Raw genomic sequence first — 19,402 nt, forward strand, 5'->3', positions numbered from 1 at the left:
AGCTTCTCTATCAGCCCTGCGTTTCCCCAAAGATCCTTTCTCTACATACGGCAGCAGCATTTAGCTCGCTAGCTCGCGAACTCACATAACAAAACATCCCTAATGAGTGACAGTTTTATAAATACACTAAATACACTCACAGATCTTCAGTTGGATCCTGATCGGTTCTATATTTTTCCTCATTATAAGAATCAAAGCCGCTGATGCACTTCTACCTAAAACCGCTGCTTCTCTAACGCTGCTGTAACTTGAGCCGCGGTGAACTGTTTACACCCCGCCCCCACGTGTCTTTCTATATGACTCAGACTGATGTAATCATGTGTGGGAGGGTTTTTTGTGATTTTCTGAAAGCCTATTGGTCAGTTTTACACAACCAACAGAGATGACAGACACATGAATCCACCAATTATAGATGAGAGGCTGGTGACAGACACATGAATCCACCAGTCGCAGATGAGAGGCTGGTGATAGACACGCGAATCCACCAGTCACACAAGAGAGGCGGACCGTATTGCTCGTCTAAAAGGCATATAAATCCGGACCTGAGTGACGTACAGACTCAGGATTGGATATCATAAAAGGGCGGACTCTGTTGATTCAGGAAATGTTTGAACTGTGTTTCTGTGCCGTATTATTGCAAATCTATTTATAGAAACACCCAGCAACGCTGCGTTTGACGCGCCCGCGCGTCCGTCGTCTGGAAAGGGTTAATTTAGAACAATTCAAATGTAGCTGTTTCACCAAATGACCACCAGAGCGCAGCAAGAGACCACATATAACCTGCTGGAAATCTATCACTCTATAAGTAAGACAGAACATTCCCTATCAGTGTGTTTCTATTTATTAAAAAGAGAAGAAAAGTCCGATTGGGCTCCAAATTGGTACTCATGATCAAGTGGTCTGTATATACATGTATGTAAATTTGTGTGTTGATAGGGTCAAAGGTTCCTGACTTCTGTCAATTTAGATTTGAAAAAAGCGATAATACAGGCTTGAGGCCTACAAAATCGCTGTAGTTTTCCAGCCGTTGTAGAGGCAAAACATGTCCGATTTGGCTGAAAATTTGCAATCAAGATCACAATATCAGTCTATATATGTGTATAAATTTGTGTGTTGATAGGGTGAAAGGTTCCTGTCTTCTGTCCATTTAGGTTGGAAAATAGCGATAAATAGAATAAATTGAAAATAGTTAATATTTCACTGTAGAGCCTACTGACGACTTATTTGGCTCATACTTGGCACATGTGCTTCAAATGTCATTGTTAATTAGTAGCTTCAACAGTTTTGGCATGTTTTAAACTTTGACAGAGTTTTGGCCAAATAACTCTGAAAAGGCTTTCACGTACATGTTTGATCAAGGTTTATGGGCCTCAAGTAGTTAAAATGTCAAGATTTTTTTGATAATTATTTACCTACAGGGTCTCAAGATTGCATCAAGACCAAATTTGTTTTGATTGATTAAGGACTTAAAGACAAGTTCGAAAAGAGCAATTTTTACTCTTTTGGCCACTGATGAAAATCTTTGCATTTTTGGTAAACACATGTAATTACAAAGTTGTAAAGGCTACAGCAAAGTATACAACTAAAAAAGAATAACAAGCCTAGGCCACTTGTACCTTTAGATATAACTGATGTTCTGCTATAGCGCCCCCTTGAGGCCAATCAACGCCATATTTTAATGGATGATAGAAGGCCCTGAGATACATGTAGGGTATAAGTATCGTCCTGATTGGTCATTGTTTAGCATGTCAAAAGCTTGCTGGAATCTGATTGGCTAATAACGATCGCAAAAATTTGCATATCAAATTTTCCTTCCGTAAAACATTAGGACATAGGCCATAGATGATACATGTCAAAGGAGAGCTTCATAGCTTGTACAGTTCCTGAGAAACAGATTTTTAGCTTTGGCTCCGCCCCCTGGGGGCGTATGTCTACACAGATTGACATGCTACCTCAGAATCATGTTGGCATCATAGGTCTAAAGTGGCATTAGTGTCGGTTTAAGCATTCAAAAGTTACAGCTGTTAAAGTAAATTTGGGTGTGCCACGGTAAGATTAATTTGCATATGGCGGCCATATTTTTTGCAAATTTCAAGATTTTTTTAATAATTATTGAGGTTGGGACTCTGCTGAGTTGTTTGACACCAAACATGTCAGGATTGGTCAATGAGTTTAGGACAAGTTCTCAAAAGTAGGTTTTGCATATTATGCTAAATAGCAAAAAATCTAAGTGGGCGGAGCTTAGTGGTTCTATTGACCTTTTTGATTTGCCATTAACCCAGGAATCATATAAGGCAAAAACTTTTGCTCTAGCTATCAGGGCGTAGGAGTTACGGGGCCAAACACGTTGACCTTCGCCATAGCGCCCCCTTGAGGCCGATCGGGCTCATCTTTTGAATCTGAGTAGCGGTGAGAAGTACTACCATATGACCAAGTCTCAGCCCTGTAGGCCTTACGGTTTCTTCTGCCCAATCACTTCTATGGCAGAAAAAGAATAAGAATAATAATAATAATAATCAGAACAATTACAATAGGGTTTCTAGCACTACGTGCTCGAACCCCTAATAATAATAATAATAATAATCAGAACAATTACAATAGGGTTTCTAGCACTACGTGCTCGAACCCCTAATAATAATAATCAGAACAATTACAATAGGGTTTCTAGCACTACGTGCTCGAACCCCTAATAATCAGAACAATTACAATAGGGTTTCTAGCACTACGTGCTCGAACCCCTAAATATAGCCGCAAGCGGCGATTTACGGGGTTCGAGCGTTACAGGCAAAGAGGCCCCTGGAGGCCAGTTAGGCTTAAAACCTGTTGCTGGTTGACCGTCATCACCAAACTGGATAACCAAGGTGGGTGACCATTATGACCATAAAGACCCAGGTGTTAGACCAGCATGACCATAAAGACCCAGCTGGTAGACCAGCATGACCATAAAGACCCAGCTGATTGACCAGCATGAACATAAAGACCCAGGTGGTTGACCAGCATGACCAAAATACCCAGCTAGTTGACCAGAATGAAAATAAGGACCAAGCTGGTTGACTAGCATGACCATAATAACCATGCTAGATGAGTGATGTGAGTAAACTAGTTGTAAAAAGCATTGATAAATTGAGCTGTAGTGTTCAGCAGGTTTTATGTGGTGTCTTTCTGCACTCTAGTGGGCATTTGGTGAAACAACATCAGTTCTTAAATTGAAAAATACAAACCACATTAATCCTGATGGGAGCCTAGTGGTGAGGCATAAAAAGGCCACATATAAATAACTCACATATGGTGTATACGTTTTTACCTGATTAACATTCAGCCTTTCAAAAGCTTGCTGGAAAGTGATTGGCTAATAGTGACCACAAAAATGTATCAACATTTCCTTTGGTGTACCATTAGTGCATGGGCCATAGATGATAATTGGCAAGGATGACCTTGATAGCTTGTATGGTTCTAGAGAAACAGCTATCGAGCATTGGCTCCGCACCCTGGGGGTGTATGTCTACTTACACTGACAGGGTATCTGAGAGTCATGTAATGATCAAAGGACTGAAGTGGTATTAGTGTCAGGTTAAGCATTCAAAAGTTATAAGTGTTAAAGACATTTTACTGCACCATGGAAAAACTAATTTGCATATGGCGGCCATATTGTTTATAAATGTAAAGATTTTGTTTAATAATTATTGAGGAGTAAGCTCTGCTGAACTGTTTGACACCAAACATGTCATGATTGGACAAGGAGGCAAAGACAAGTTCTCAAAAGTAGGTTTTGCATATTATGCAAATTAAAAAAAAAAAATTGGGTGGAGCATAAACAAGAATGACCCAGGTGGCTGACTAGCATGACCAAGAAGGATACAGATGTTCAATTAAGCAAGACAAGCAAGATTAAATAAGTTCAGCAGAGCTTTTATTTAGAATAATTCAACTGTAACTGTTTCACCAAATGACCACCAGAGCGCAGCAAGAGACCACATATAACCTGCTGGAAATCTATCACTCTATAAGTAAGACAGAACATTCCCTATCAGTGTGTTTCTATTTATTAAAAAGAGAAGAAAAGTCCGATTGGGCTCCAAATTGGTACTCATGATCAAGTGGTCTGTATATATATGTTTGTAAATTTGTGTGTTGATAGGGTCAAAGGTTCCTGACTTCTGTCCATTTAGGCTTGAAAAAAGCGATAATACAGGCTTATGGCCTACAAAATGGCTGTTGCTCTTTGGCCATATTAGAGGCAAAAAATATCTGATTTGGTTCAAAATTTGCAATCAGGATCACAATATCAGTCTATATATGTATGTCAATTTCTGTGTCAATAGGGTCAAAGGTTCATGACTTCTGTCCATTTAGATTTGAAAAAAGCGATAATACAGGCTTGAGGCCTACAAAATCGCTGTAGTTTTCCAGCCGTTGTAGAGGCAAAACATGTCCGATTTGGCTGAAAATTTGCAATCAAGATCAGATTATCAGTCTATATATGTGTATAAATTTGTGTGTTGATAGGGTGAAAGGTTCCTGTCTTCTGTCCATTTAGGTTGGAAAATAGCGATAAATAGAATAAATTGAAAATAGTTATTTTTTCACTGTAGAGCCTACTGAAGACTTATTTGGCTCATACTTGGCACATGTACTTCAAATGTCATTGTTAATTAGTAGCTTCAACAGTTTTGGCTTGTTTTAAACTTTGACAGAGTTTTGGCCAAATAACTCTGAAAAGGCTTTCACGTACATGTTTGATCAAGGTTTATGGGCCTCAAATAGTTAAAATGTCAAGATTTTTTTGATAATTATTTACCTACAGGGTCTCAAGATTGCAGCAAGACCAAATTTGTTTTGATTGGTTAAGGACTTAAAGACAAGTTCGAAAAGAGAAATTTTTACTCTTTTGGCCACTGATGAAAATCTTTGCATTTTTGGTAAACACATGTAATTACAAAGTTGTAAAGGCTACAGCAAAGTATACAACTAAAAAAGAATAACAAGCCTAGGCCACTTGTACCTTTAGATATAACTGATTTTCTGCTATAGCGCCCCCTTGAGGCCAATCAACGCCATATTTTAATGGATGATAGAAGGCCCTGAGATACATGTAGGGTATAAGTATCGTCCTGATTGGTCATTGTTTAGCCTGTCAAAAGCTTGCTGGAATCTGATTGGCTAATAACGATCGCAAAAATTTGCATATCAAATTTTCCTTCTGTAAAACATTAGGACATAGGCCATAGAAGATATATGCCAAAGGAGAGCTTCATAGCTTGTACGGTTCCTGAGAAACAGATTTTTAGCTTTGGCTCCGCCCCCTGGGGGCGTATGTCTACACAGATTGACGGGCTACCTCAGAACCATGTTGGCATCAAAGTTGTAAAGTGGCATTAGTGTAGGTTTAAGCATTCAAAAGTTACAGCTGTTAGAGTAAATTTGGGTGTGCCACGGTAAGATTAATTTGCATATGGCGGCCATATTGTTTACAAATTTCACAATTTTTTCGATAATTATTGAGGATGGGACTCTGCTGAGTTGTTTGACACCAAATATGACAGGATTGGTCAATGACCCTAGGACAAGTTCTCAAAAGTAGGTTTTGCATATTATGCTAAATAGCAAAAAATCTAAGTGGGCGGAGCTTAGTGGTTCTATTGACCTTTTTGATTTGCCATTAACCAAGGAATCATATAATGCAAGAATTTTTGATCTAGCTATCAGGGCGTAGGAGTTACGAGGCCAAACGCGTTGACCTTCGCCATAGCGCCCCCTTGAGGCCGATTGGGCTCATCTTTTGAATCTGAGTAGCGGTGAGAAGTACTACCATATGACCAAGTCTCAGCCCTGTAGGCCTTACGGTTTCTTCTGCCCAATCACTTCTATGGCAGAAAAAGAATAAGAATAATAATAATAAATATAGCCGCAAGCGGCGATTTACGGGGTTCGAGCGTTACAGGCAAAGAGGCCCCTGGAGGCCAGTTAGGCTTAAAATCTGTTGCTGGTTGACCGTCATCACCAAACTGGATAACCAAGGTGGGTGACCAGTATGACCATAAAGACCCAGGTGTTAGACCAGCATGACCATAAAGACCCAGCTGGTAGACCAGCATGACCATAAAGACCCAGCTGATTGACCAGCATGAACATAAAGACCCAGCTGGTTGACTAGCATGAACATAAAGACCCAGCTGGTTGACCAGCATGACCAAAATACCCAGCTAGTTGACCAGAATGAAAATAAGGACCAAGCTGGTTGACTAGCATAACCATAATAACCATGCTAGATGAGTGATGTGAGTAAACTAGTTGAAAAGCATTGATAAATTGAGCTGTAGTGTTCAGCAGGTTTTATGTGGTGTCTTTCTGCACTCTAGTGGGCATTTGGTGAAACAACATCAGTTCTTAAATTGAAAAATACAAACCACATTAATCCTGATGGGAGCCTAATGGTGAGGCATAAAAAGGCCACATATAAATAACTCACATATGGTGTATACTTTTTTACCTGATTAACATTCAGCCTGTCAAAAGCTTGCTGGAAAGTGATTGGCTAATAGTGACCACAAACATGTATCAACATTTCCTTTGGTGTACCATTAGTGCATGGGCCGTAGATGATAATTGCCAAGGATGACCTTGATAGCTTGTATGGTTATAGAGAAACAGCTATCGAGCATTGGCTCCGCCCCCTGGGGGTGTATGTCTACTTAAACTGACAGGGTATCTGAGAATCATGTAATGATCAAAGGACTGAAGTGGTATTAGTGTCAGGTTAAGCATTCAAAAGTTCTAAGTGTTAAAGACATTTTACTGCACCATGGTAAAACTAATTTGCATATGTTGGCCATATTGTTTATAAATGTAAAGATTGTTTTTATAATTATTGAGGAGTAAGCTCTGCTGAACTGTTTGACACCAAACATGTCATGATTGGTCAAGGAGGCAAAGACAAGATCTCAAAAGTAGGTTTTGCATATTATGCAAATTAAAAAAAATAATTATTGGGTGGAGCATAAACAAGAATGACCCAGGTGGCTGACAAGTATGACCAAGAAGGATAAAGATGTTCAATTAAGCAAGACAAGCAAGATTAAATAAGTTCAGCAGAGCTTTAATTTACAATAATTCACCTGTAGTTGTTTCACCAAATGACCACCAGAGCGCAGCAAGAGACCACATATAACCTGCTGAGAATTTATCACTCTATCAGTAAGACAGAACGTTCCCTATTAGTGTGTTTCTATTTATTAAAAAGAGAAGAAAAGTCTGATTGGGCTCCAAATTGGTAGTCATGATCAAGTGGTCTGCATATATATGCATGTAAATTTGTGTGTTGATAGGGTCAAAGGTTCCTGACTTCTGACCATTTAGGTTTGAAAAAGCGATAATACAGGCTTGAGGCCTGCAAAATGACTGTTGCTCTTTGGCCATATTAGAGGCAAAAAATATCTGATTTGGCTCAAAATTTGCAATCAAGATCGCAATATCAGTCTATATATGTATGTCAATTTCTGTGTCGATAGGGTCAAAGGTTCCTGACTTCTGTCCATTTAGGTTTGAAAAAAGCGATAATACAGGCTTGAGGCCTACAAAATCGCTGTAGTTTTCCAGCCGTTGTAGAGGCAAAACATGTCCGATTTGGCTGAAAATTTGCAATCAAGATCAGATTATCAGTCTATATATGTGTATAAATTTGTGTGTTGATAGGGTGAAAGGTTCCTGTCTTCTGTCCATTTAGGTTGGAAAATAGCGATAAATAGAATAAATTGAAAATAGTTATTTTTTCACTGTAGAGCCTACTGAAGACTTATTTGGCTCATACTTGGCAAATGTGCTTCAAATGTCATTGTTAATTAGTAGCTTCAACAGTTTTGGCATGTTTTAAACTTTGACAGAGTTTTGGCCAAATAACTCTGAAAAGGCTTTCACGTACATGTTTGATCAAGGTTTATGGGCCTCAAATAGTTAAAATGTCAAGATTTTTTTGATAATTATTTACCTACAGGGTCTCAAGATTGCATCAAGACCAAAGTTATTTTGATTGATTAAGGACTTAAAGACAAGTTTGAAAAGAGCAATTTTTACTCTTTTGGCCACTGATGAAAATCTTTCCATTTTTGGTAAACATATGTAATTACGAAGTTGTAAAGGCTACAGCAAAGTATGCAACTAAAAAAGAATAACAAGCCTAGGCCACTTGTACCTTTAGATATAACTGATTTTCTGCTATAGCGACCCCTTGAGGCCAATCAACGCCATATTTTAATGGATGATAGAAGGCCCTGAGATACATGTAGGGTATAAGTATCGTCCTGATTGGTCATTGTTTAGCATGTCAAAAGCTTGCTGGAAACTGATTGGCTAATAACGATCGCAAAAATTTGCATATCAAATTTTCCTTCTGTAAAACATTAGGACATAGGCCATAGATGATACATGCCAAAGGAGAGCTTCATAGCTTGTACGGTTCCTGAGAAACAGATTTTTAGCTTTGGCTCCGCCCCCTGGGGGCGTATGTCTACACAGATTGACGGGCTACCTCAGAATCATGTTGGCATCAACGGTCTAAAGTGGCATTAGTGTAGGTTTAAGCATTCAAAAGTTACAGCTGTTAGAGTAAATTTGGGTGTGCCACGGTAAGATTAATTTGCATATGGCGGCCATATTGTTTACAAATTTCACAATTTTTTTGATAATTATTGAGGTTGGGACTCTGCTGAGTTGTTTGACACCAAATATGACAGGATTGGTCAATGACCCTAGGACAAGTTCTCAAAAGTAGGTTTTGCATATTATGCTAAATAGCAAAAAATCTAAGTGGGCGGAGCTTAGTGGTTCTATTGACCTTTTTGATTTGCCATTAACCAAGGAATCATATAGTGCAAGAATTTTTGCTCTAGCTATCAGGGCGTGGCAGTTACGAGGCCTAACGCGTTGACCTTCGCCATAGCGCCCCCTTGAGGCCGATCGGGCTCATCTTTTGAATCTGAGTAGCGGTGAGAAGTACTACCATATGACCAAGTCTCAGCCCTGTAGGCCTTACGGTTTCTTCTGCCCGATCACTTCTATTGCAGAAAAAGAATAAGAATAATAATAATAAATATAGCCGCAAGCGGCGATTTACGGGGTTCGAGCGTCACAGGCAAAGAGGCCCCTGGAGGCCAGTTAGGCTTAAAACCTGTTGCTGGTTGACCGTCATCACCAAACTGGATAACCAAGCTGGGTAACCAGCGTGACCATAAAGACCATAATGACAATGCTAGATGAGTGGTGTGAGTAAACTAGTTGAAAAGCATTGATAAATTGAGCTGTAGTGTTCATCAGGTTTTATGTGGTGTCTTGCTGCACTCTAGTGCGCATTTGGTGAAACAACTTCAGTTCTTAAATTCAAAAAACACAAGGCATAAAAAGGGCATATAAATAACCCATATATAGTGTATAAGTTTTGACCTGATAAACATTCTGCCTGTCAAAAGCTTGCTGGAATGTGATTGGCTAATAGTGACCACAAAAGTGTCCATATCAAATTTTCATTTGGTGTACCATTAGTGCATAGATGATAATTGGCAAGGATGACCTTGATAGCTTGTATGGTTCTAGAGAAACAGCTATTGAGCATTGGCCCCGCCCCCTGGGGGTGTATGTCTACTTAAACTGACAGGGTATCTGAGAATCATGTAATAATCAAAGGACTGAAGTGGTATTAGTGTCAGGTTAAGCATTCAAAAGTTATAAGTGTTAAAGACATTTTACTGCACCATGGTAGAACTCATTTGCATATGGCGGCCATATTGTTTATAAATGTAAAGATTTTTTTAATAATTATTGAGGAGTAAGCTCTGCTGAACTGTTTGACACCAAACATGTCATGATTGGTCAAGGATCCAAGGACAAGATCTCAAAAGTAGGTTTTGCATATTATGCAAATTTTAAAAAAAATTAAGTGGGTGGAGCATAAACAAGAATGACCCAGGCGGCTGACCAGCATGAACAAGAAGGATAAATATGTTCAATTAAGCAAGACAAGCAAGATTGAATAAGTTCAGCAGAGCTTTAATTTAGAATAATTCAAATGTAACTGTTTCACCAAATGACCACCAGAGCGCAGCAAGAGACCACATATAACCTGCTGGAAATCTACCACTCTATAAGTAAGACAGAACATTCCCTATCAGTGTGTTTCTATTTATTAAAAAGAGAAGAAAAGTCCGATTGGGCTCCAAATTGGTACTCATGATCAAGTGGTCTGTATATACATGTATGTAAATTTGTGTGTTCATAGGGTCAAAGGTTCCTGACTTCTGTCCATTTAGGTTTGAAAAAAGTGATAATACAGGCTTATGGCCTACAAAATGGCTGTTGCTCTTTGGCCATATTAGAGGCAAAAAATATCTGATTTGGCTCAAAATTTGCAATCAAGATCACAATATCAGTCTATATATGTATGTCAATTTCTGTGTCAATAGGGTCAAAGGTTCCTGACTTCTGTCAATTTAGATTTGAAAAAAGCGATAATACAGGCTTGAGGCCTACAAAAACACTGTAGTTTTCCAGCCGTTGTAGAGGCAAAACATGTCCGATTTGGCTGAAAATTTGCAATCAAGATCAGATTATCAGTCTATATATGTGTATAAATTTATGTGTTGATAGGGTGAAAGGTTCCTGTCTTCTGTCCATTTAGGTTGGAAAATAGCGATAAATAGAATAAATTGAAAATAGTTATTTTTTCACTGTAGAGCCTACTGAAGACTTATTTGGCTCATACTTGGCACATGTACTTCAAATGTCATTGTTAATTAGTAGCTTCAACAGTTTTGGCACGTTTTAAACTTTGACAGAGTTTTGGCCAAATAACTCTGAAAAGGCTTTCACGTACATGTTTGATCAAGGTTTATGGGCCTCAAGTAGTTAAAATGTCAAGATTTTTTTGATAATTATTTACCTACAGGGTCTCAAGATTGCATCAAGACCAAATTTGTTTTGATTGATTAAGGACTTAAAGACAAGTTCGAAAAGAGCAATTTTTACTCTTTTGGCCACTGATGAAAATCTTTGCATTTTTGGTAAACACATGTAATTACAAAGTTGTAAAGGCTACAGCAAAGTATACAACTAAAAAAGAATAACAAGCCTAGGCCACTTGTACCTTTAGATATAACTGATTTTCTGCTATAGCGCCCCCTTGAGGCCAATCAACGCCATATTTTAATGGATGATAGAAGGCCCTGAGATACATGTAGGGTATAAGTATCGTCCTGATTGGTCATTGTTTAGCATGTCAAAAGCTTGCTGGAATCTGATTGGCTAATAACGATCGCAAAAATTTGCATATCAAATTTTCCTTCTGTAAAACATTAGGACATAGGCCATAGATGATATATGTCAAAGGAGAGCTTCATAGCTTGTACGATTCCTGAGAAACAGATTTTTAGCTTTGGCTCCGCCCCCTGGGGGCGTATGTCTACATAGATTGACGGGCTACCTCAGAATCATGTTGGCATCAAAGTTGTAAAGTGGCATTAGTGTAAGTTTAAGCATTCAAAAGTTACAGCTGTTAGAGTAAATTTGGGTGTGCCACGGTAAGATTAATTTGCATATGGCGGCCATATTGTTTACAAATTTCACAATTTTTTCGATAATTATTGAGGTTGGGACTCTGCTGAGTTGTTTGACACCAAATGTGACAGGATTGGTCAATGACCCTAGGACAAGTTCTCAAAAGTAGGTTTTGCATATTATGCTAAATAGCAAAAAATCTAAGTGGGCGGAGCTTAGTGGTTCTATTGACCTTTTTGATTTGCCATTAACCAAGGAATCATATAATGCAAGAATTTTTGCTCTAGCTATCAGGGCGTAGGAGTTACGAGGCCAAACGCGTTGACCTTCGCCATAGCGCCCCCTTGAGGCCGATCGGGCTCATCTTTTGAATCTGAGTAGCGGTGAGAAGTACTACCATATGACCAAGTCTCAGCCCTGTAGGCCTTACGGTTTCTTCTGCCCAATCACTTCTATGGCAGAAAAAGAATAAGAACTATAATAATAATCAGAACAATTACAATAGGGTTTCTAGCACTACGTGCTCGAACCCCTAATAATAATAATCAGAACAATTACAATAGGGTTTCTAGCACTACGTGCTCGAACCCCTAATAATCAGAACAATTACAATAGGGTTTCTAGCACTACGTGCTCGAACCCCTAAATATAGCCGCAAGCGGCGATTTACGGGGTTAGAGCGTTACAGGCAAAGAGGCCCCTGGAGGCCAGTTAGGCTTAAAACATGTTGCCGGTTGACCGGCATCGCCAAACTGGATGAATATGACCAGAATGACCGTGAAGACCAAGCTAGATTACCAGCATGACTAATCTGGATGACAAACTTGTTGACCATATTGACCAAGTTAGACAACCATAATGACCAAACTGGATGACCAGCATGGCAAAACTGGTTGGCCAGTATGACCAAGCTGGATGACCACCATTACTATGAGGACAAAGCTGAATGACCAGCAGGACCATAATGACCAATGTGAATGGCCAGCATAACCAAGCTGGGTGACCAGCGTGACCATAAAGACCATAATGGCAATGCTAGATGAGTGGTGTGAGTAAACTAGTTGAAAAGCATTGATAAATTGAGCTGTAGTGTTCATCAGGTTTTATGTGGTGTCTTACTGCACTCTAGTGGGCATTTGGTGAAACAAATTCAGTTCTTAAATTGAAAAAACGGCATAAAAAGGGCATATAAATAACCCGTATATAGTATATAAGTTTTGACCTGATTAACATTCCGCCTGTTAAAATCTTGCTGGAATGTGATTGGCTAATAGTGACCACAAAAGTGTCCATATCAAATTTTCATTTGGTGTACCATTAGTGCATGGGCCATAGATGATAATTGGCTAGGATGACCTTGATAGCTTGTATGGTTCTAGAGAAACAGCTATCGAGCATTGGCCCCGCCCACTGGGGGTGTATGTCTACTTAAACTCACAGGGTATCTGAGAATCATGTAATGATCAAAGGACTGAAGTGGTATTAGTGTCAGGTTAAGCATTCAAAGGTTATAAGTGTTAAAGAGATTTTACTGCACCATGGTAGAACTCATTTGCATATGGCGGCCATATTGTTTATAAATGTAAAGATTTTTTTAATAATTATTGAGGAGTAAGCTCTGCTGAACTGTTTGACACCAAACATGTCATGATTGGTCAAGGAGCCAAGGACAAGATCTCAAAAGTAGGTTTTGCATATTATGCAAATTAAAAAAAAAAATTAAGTGGGTGGAGCATAAACAAGAATGACCCAGGCGGCTGACCATCATGAACAAGAAGGATAAATATGTGCAATTAAGCAAGACAAGCAAGATTGAATAAGTTCAGCAGAGATTTAATTTAGAACTAGATTGCAGTTCCTACAGAAACTGCGAGTGTGATTGCAGTGCTGGCTGGTATCTGCTATGGTGTTGCTAGGTGGTTGCTAAGGTGTTGCTAGGTGGTTGCTAAGGTGTTGCTATGGTGTCCGGGGTGGTTGCTAAGGTGTTGCTAGGTGGTTGCTAGGCGGTTGCTAAGGTGTTGCTATGGTATCCGGGGTGGTTGCTAAGGTGTTGCTAGGTGGTTGCTAGGTGGTTGCTAAGGTGTTGCTAGGCGGTTGCTAAGGTGTTGCTAGGCGGTTGCTAAGGTGTTGCTATGATATTTGGGGTGGTTGCTAAGGTGTTGCTAGGTGGTTGCTAGGTGGTTGCTAAGGTGTTGCTAGGCGGTTGCTAAGGTGTTGCTATGGTATCCGGGGTGGTTGCTAAGGTGTTGCTAGGTGGTTGCTAGGTGGTTGCTAGGGTGTTGCTAGGTGGTTGCTAAGGTGTTGCTATGGTATCTTGGGTGGTTGCTAAGGTGTTGCTAGGTGGTTGCTAAGGTGTTGCTATGGTATCTGTGGTGGTTGCTAAGGTGTTGCTAGGTGGTTGCTAGGGTGTTGCTAGGCGGTTGCTAAGGTGTTGCTATGGTATCCGGGGTGGTTGCTAAGGTGTTGCTAAGTGGTTGGTAGGTGGTTGCTAAGGTGTTGCTAGGCGGTTGCTAAGGTGTTGCTATGGTATCCGGGGTGGTTGCTAAGGTGTTGCTAGGTGGTTGCTAGGTGGTTGCTAAGGTGTTGCCAAGCGGTTGCTAAGGTGTTGCTATGGTATCCGGGGTGGTTGCTAAGGTGTTGCTAGGTGGTTGCTAGGTGGTTGCTAGGGTGTTGCTAGGCAGTTGCTAAGGTGTTGCTATGGTATCCGGGGTGGTTGCTCAGGTGTTGCTAGGCGGTTGCTAAGGTGTTGCTATGGTATCCGGGGTGGTTGCTCAGGTGTTGCTAGGTGGTTGCTAAGGTGTTGCTATGGTATATGGGATGGTTGCTAAGGTGTTGCTAGGTGGTTGCTAGGGTGTTGCTAGGCGGTTGCTAAGGTGTTGCTATGGTATCCGGGGTGGTTGCTAAGGTGTTGCTAGGTGGTTGCTAGGTGGTTGCTAAGGTGTTGCTAGGTGGTTGCTAAGGTGTTGCTATGGTATCCGGGGTGGTTGCTAAGGTGTTGCTAGGTGGTTGCTAGGTGGTTGCTAGGGTGTTGCTACGCGGTTGCTAAGGTGTTGCTATGGTATCTGGGGTGGTTGCTAAGGTGTTGCTAGGTGGTTGCTAGGCGGTTGCTAAGGTGTTGCTATGGTATCCGGGGAGGTTGCTAAGGTGTTGCTAGGTGGTTGCTAAGGTGTTGCTAGGCGGTTGCTAAGGTGTTGCTATGGTATCTGTGGTGGTTGCTATGGTGTTTCTAGGTGGTTGCTAGGTGATTTATATGCATAAATTAGATTAAATGGTGTTTGCACGTTGCTACGCAACGTGCAAATACATCAATCAGCTATGCACGCTAGGTTGCTCTGGCCGTTCGGGGGTGTCCAAACTTTTGACCCGTGGCTCCATTACACACAGTACTGGGGGGCCGGGGTGTCCAAACTTTTGACCCATGGCTCCATTACACACAGTACTGGGGGGGCCGGGGTGTCCAAACTTTTGACCTAATGCTGTTTTATCCCATAGCTGCTCCATACACTCACAGTACTGGATTTCTAGCTACCTGTCCTTCGATCTAGCTGCCGTCTTCCGATGGCCCCATTCATTCCTATGGGGCCACTTCGTACGACAATCGTACGAAATCCGTACGTCGTAACTTTTCGTGACGCATATTTTCGGAAAGAGCTCAATAAGTTCTACAGGTCCTCAATTGGTTTCATCTTCGTATTTCAAAAATTGCGACGTCCACGGGCGTGCAAAGTTCTGGCCATTCATTTTCAATGGTCAAAAAAACGCGTACTTACGAAGTTTTTACGAAAAACGTAAGTCCGATCGGAAAGCTGTATACAAGCCCACCATTCCCGATATGGACGCACGTTTTCTCTTTTGAACGAAGTCGATATTTCGAAAACTGCGGCACTAGTTAACCGGACAAAAAACAGGTGGAATAATAATAAGAATAAGACTTAAGAATAACAGTACTGTGATTGCATACTGCAATCACACTAATAACTAGATTGCAGTTCCTACAGAAACTGCGAGTGTGATTGCAGTGCTGGCTGGTATCTGCTATGGTGTTGCTAAGGTGTTGCTATGGTATCCGGGGTGGTTGCTAAGGTGTTGCTAGGTGGTTGCTAGGGTGTTGCTAGGCGGTTGCTAAGGTGTTGCTATGGTATCCGGGGTGGTTGCTAAGGTGTTGCTAGGTGGTTGCTAGGTGGTTGCTAAGGTGTTGCTAGGCGGTTGCTAAGGTGTTGCTATGGTATCCGGGGTGGTTGCTAAGGTGTTGCTAGGTGGTTGCTAGGTGGTTGCTAGGGTGTTGCTAGGCGGTTGCTAAGGTGTTGCTAGGTGGTTGCTAGGGTGTTGCTAGGTGGTTGCTAAGGTGTTGCTATGGTATCCGGGGTAGTTGCTAAGCTGTTGCTAGGTGGTTGCTAGGTGGTTGCTAAGGTGTTGCTAGGCGGTTGCTAAGGTGTTGCTATGGTATCCGGGGTGGTTGCTAAGGTGTTGCTAGGTGGTTGCTAGGTGGTTGCTAAGGTGTTGCTAGCCGGTTGCTAAGGTGTTGCTATGGTATCCGGGGTGGTTGCTAAGGTGTTGCTAGGTGGTTGCTAGGGTGTTGCTAGGCGGTTGCTAAGGTGTTGCTATGGTATCTGGGGTGGTTGCTAAGGTGTTGCTAGGTGGTTGCTAGGTGGTTGCTAGGGTGTTGCTAGGCGGTTGCTAAGGTGTTGCTATGGTATCCGGGGTGGTTGCTAGGTGGTTGCTAGGTGGTTGCTAGGGTGTTGCTAGGCGGTTGCTAAGGTGTTGCTATGGTATCCGTGGTGGTTGCTAAGGTGTTGCTAAGTGGTTGCTAGGTGGTTGCTAAGGTGTTGCTAGGCGGTTGCTAAGGTGTTGCTATGGTATCCGGGGTGGTTGCTAAGGTGTTGCTAGGTGGTTGCTAGGTGGTTGCTAGAGTGTTGCTAGGCGGTTGCTAAGGTGTTGCTATGGTATCCAGGGTGGTTGCTAAGGTGTTGCTAGGTGGTTGCTAGGTGGTTGCTAGGGTGTTGCTAGGCGGTTGCTAAGGTGTTGCTACGGTATCCGGGGTGGTTGCTAAGGTGTTGCTAGGTGGTTGCTAGGTGGTTGCTAGGGTGTTGCTAGGCGGTTGCTAAGGTGTTGCTATGGTATCCAGGGTGGTTGCTAAGGTGTTGCTAGGTGGTTGCTAGGTTGTTGCTAGGGTGTTGCTAGGCGGTTGCTAAGGTGTTGCTATGGTATCCGGGGTGGTTGCTAAGGTGTTGCTAGGTGGTTGCTAGGTGGTTGCTAAGGTGTTGCTAGGCGGTTGCTAAGGTGTTGCTATGGTATCCGGGGTGGTTGCTAAGGTGTTGCTAGGTGGTTGCTAGGTGGTTGCTAGGTGGTTGCTAGGCGGTTGCTAAGGTGTTGCTATGGTATCCGGGGTGGTTGCTAAGGTGTTGCTAAGTGGTTGCTATGCGGTTGCTAAGGTGTTGCTAGGCGGTTGCTAAGGTGTTGCTATGGTATCCGGGGAGGTTGCTAAGGTGTTGCTAGGTGGTTGCTAGGTGGTTGCTAAGGTGTTGCTAGGCGGTTGCTAAGGTGTTGCTATGGTATCTGTGGTGGTTGCTATGGTGTTTCTAGGTGGTTGCTAGGTGATTTATATGCATAAATTAGATTAAATGGTGTTTGCACGTTGCTACGCAACGTGCAAATACATCAATTAGCTATGCACGCTAGGTTGCTCTGGCCGTTCGGGGGTGTCCAAACTTTTGACCCGTGGCTCCATTACACACAGTACTGGGGGGCCGGGGTGTCCAAACTTTTGACCCATGGCTCCATTACACACAGTACTGGGGGGCCGGGGTGTCCAAACTTTTGACCTAATGCTGTTTTATCCCATAGCTGCTCCATACACTCACAGTACTGGAGTTCTAGCTACCTGTCCTTCGATCTAGCTGCCGTCCTCCGATTGGCCCCATTCATTCCAATGGGGCCACTTCGTACGACATTCGTACGAAATCCGTACGTCGTAACTTTTCGTAACGCATATTTTCGGAAAGAGCTCAATAAGTTCTACAGGTCCTCAATTGGTTTCATCTTCGTATTTCAAAAATTGCGACGTCCACGGGCGTGCAAAGTTCTGCCCATTCATTGTCAATGGGCAAAAAAACGCGTACTTACGAAGTTTTTACGAAAAACGTAAGTCCGATCGGAAAGCTGTATACAAGCCCACCATTCCCGATATAGACGCACGTTTTCTCTTTTGAACGAAGTCGATATTTCGAAAACTGCGGCACTAGTTAACCGGACAAAAAACAGGTGGAATAATAATAATAATAACTAGATTGCAGTTCCTACAGAAACTGCGAGTGTGATTGCAGTGCTGGCTGGTATCTGCTATGGTGTTGCTAAGGTGTTGCTATGGTATCCGGGGTGGTTGCTAAGGTGTTGCTAGGTGGTTGCTAGGGTGTTGCTAGGCGGTTGCTAAGGTGTTGCTATGGTATCCGGGGTGGTTGCTAAGGTGTTGCTAGGTGGTTGCTAGGTGGTTGCTAAGGTGTTGCTAGGCGGTTGCTAAGGTGTTGCTATGGTATCCGGGGTGGTTGCTAAGGTGTTGCTAGGTGGTTGCTAGGTGGTTGCTAGGGTGTTGCTAGGCGGTTGCTAAGGTGTTGCTAGGTGGTTGCTAGGTGGTTGCTAGGGTGTTGCTAGGTGGTTGCTAAGGTGTTGCTATGGTATCCGGGGTAGTTGCTAAGCTGTTGCTAGGTGGTTGCTAGGTGGTTGCTACGGTGTTGCTAGGCGGTTGCTAAGGTGTTGCTATGGTATCCGGGGTGGTTGCTAAGGTGTTGCTAGGTGGTTGCTAGGTGGTTGCTAAGGTGTTGCTAGCCGGTTGCTAAGGTGTTGCTATGGTATCCGGGGTGGTTGCTAAGGTGTTGCTAGGTGGTTGCTAGGGTGTTGCTAGGCGGTTGCTAAGGTGTTGCTATGGTATCTGGGGTGGTTGCTAAGGTGTTGCTAGGTGGTTGCTAGGTGGTTGCTAGGGTGTTGCTAGGCGGTTGCTAAGGTGTTGCTATGGTATCCGGGGTGGTTGCTAAGGTGTTGCTAGGTGGTTGCTAGGTGGTTGCTAGGGTGTTGCTAGGCGGTTGCTAAGGTGTTGCTATGGTATCCGTGGTGGTTGCTAAGGTGTTGCTAAGTGGTTGCTAGGTGGTTGCTAAGGTGTTGCTAGGCGGTTGCTAAGGTGTTGCTATGGTATCCGGGGTGGTTGCTAAGGTGTTGCTAGGTGGTTGCTAGGTGGTTGCTAGAGTGTTGCTAGGCGGTTGCTAAGGTGTTGCTATGGTATCCAGGGTGGTTGCTAAGGTGTTGCTAGGTGGTTGCTAGGTGGTTGCTAGGGTGTTGCTAGGCGGTTGCTAAGGTGTTGCTACGGTATCCGGGGTGGTTGCTAAGGTGTTGCTAGGTGGTTGCTAGGTGGTTGCTAGGGTGTTGCTAGGCGGTTGCTAAGGTGTTGCTATGGTATCCAGGGTGGTTGCTAAGGTGTTGCTAGGTGGTTGCTAGGTTGTTGCTAGGGTGTTGCTAGGCGGTTGCTAAGGTGTTGCTATGGTATCCGGGGTGGTTGCTAAGGTGTTGCTAGGTGGTTGCTAGGTGGTTGCTAAGGTGTTGCTAGGCGGTTGCTAAGGTGTTGCTATGGTATCCGGGGTGGTTGCTAAGGTGTTGCTAGGTGGTTGCTAGGTGGTTGCTAGGCGGTTGCTAAGGTGTTGCTATGGTATCCGGGATGGTTGCTAAGGTGTTGCTAGGTGGTTGCTAGGTGGTTGCTAGGGTGTTGCTAGGCGGTTGCTAAGGTGTTGCTATGGTATCCGGTGTGGTTGCTAAGGTGTTGCTAGGCGGTTGCTAAGGTGTTGCTATGGTATCCGGGGTAGTTGCTATGGTGTTG

General features: G+C 42.6%; 1 protein-coding gene across 9 annotated transcripts in view; it reads left to right on the plus strand.

Annotated features, from left to right (window-relative positions):
- Positions 1-19,402, plus strand: part of LOC103029360 (ribonuclease inhibitor-like) — a 605,885-nt gene that overhangs the window by 507,835 nt on the left and 78,648 nt on the right. The window lies entirely within an intron of this gene.

The sequence above is a fragment of the Astyanax mexicanus genome, chromosome 21 (assembly GCF_023375975.1).
Source record: "Astyanax mexicanus isolate ESR-SI-001 chromosome 21, AstMex3_surface, whole genome shotgun sequence".
NCBI lineage: Eukaryota > Metazoa > Chordata > Actinopteri > Characiformes > Acestrorhamphidae > Astyanax > Astyanax mexicanus.